Here is a 1,539-nt window from a genome sequence, read left to right as displayed (position 1 = left end):
AACCATATGGAATCACCATGTGATTCCATATCATGATTTGAGATATTTTAATACAATAATTGATCCATGAATTTATATTTTGTTAAAACAATCCCACATTTATATCTACTAACCATTTGTTTCATATCCCATAAGGGAAAACACTTCATTAATAACTTACTAGGTGCATGACTATAGTAAAATAGCTTGTCGAAACACCATCTCCCTTACTTAGATTACTAAATCTCTGTATACTTTCTTCTAACTTTGGAAACTTTCATTACTACTGCTCATGATCTCATTACTCATGCTACCTTTTCGCGTGAAAATATTACCCAAGCTCTAAACATACCATCCTCTTAAATGTCTCAACTGAATAAGGTTTAGGGAAGAGTTTACAACTCACTTTTAGCTCAAACGCACAATTCGCATTCCTCTAAAACTCAACACTTAACTCACTCATGGGCTTCTCTCAAACCCCTCTGGAGTTTTATGACTTCCTCAAGACTCTTGCTAAGAGCAACTCATCGATAAAGGACTGACTTTTCTTTTCAACCACCTCTAGTATATCGGGTAGTCAAATGAATCTGAGAAACACACAAGTATTAAAAAATCTCTATGACATAGCTCTACTGCACGATTAAGAATATGAAAGAAATGAGATAGTTCCTAAATACTGCAGCCCCCTAATTATAGATGTGGCGCTCTTCACACAAATAACTTAGACTCTACAGACACGGTTTCATAGACACCCTAAGACTCTTAAACTCTATGCTCTGATACCAAGTTTGTCAGGACCCGAGTCAACACCCTGGACGTGGTCGGCACTCGAGAGCTATTATTAGTCCTAAATAGAACCCGAATCCTGGCTGACTACAAGCGGAAGACTAACTCAAGCATGCAAAAGTTTAAAAATTGAATAAAATTCATAAAACTTAAATACAAAGCTTTAACTCAAATAATTTACTCTGAATATAAATAGAATATTCAACTAGCCAACAATAGAAAACTCAAGTCTTTAATACATTTAATAAGATAAATGAACAGACTTTTAAAAGGTCTATTGTCTATCTATGAAACCTCTAACTGAAAAAGATGGAAGTCGGGACAAGACCCACGATATCCAAACAACTGATATAACTGAAAATACAAGTGGAACCCTCCGAAAACTGTCACTCCCCGAGCCTACACCCTGGGCGGGACTGGCACTCGAAGACCATTGTTGGCTTCAAGCGAACCCTTGGCCTGACTTACTAACTCAGCGGAAGACTTAACTCATCACATACACATTTATGAAGTAACTAGAATGTTATAAAGGAACATTCAACTGGCCTTTAAGGCAAACTCAAGTCTTTAACATACGAAATGAAAAGTAAAGACAACTGAATTAACTAACTGACTGTATGTCTGTCTATGAAGCCTCTAAACAACTGAGATGTATGTCGGGACAGGCCCACGACATTCTAATGAACTAATACTAAAACTGAAAGCAATGAAAATGAGTCCTCTGAAATGCAAAGAGACTCACCAACAGACTCTGAACTGCTCAATGGATCAACG

Source organism: Solanum tuberosum, unplaced genomic scaffold (assembly GCF_000226075.1).
Source record: "Solanum tuberosum cultivar DM 1-3 516 R44 unplaced genomic scaffold, SolTub_3.0 scf00090, whole genome shotgun sequence".
Taxonomy (NCBI): Eukaryota; Viridiplantae; Streptophyta; class Magnoliopsida; order Solanales; family Solanaceae; genus Solanum; species Solanum tuberosum.
Note: the sequence above shows the minus strand (reverse complement) of the source record.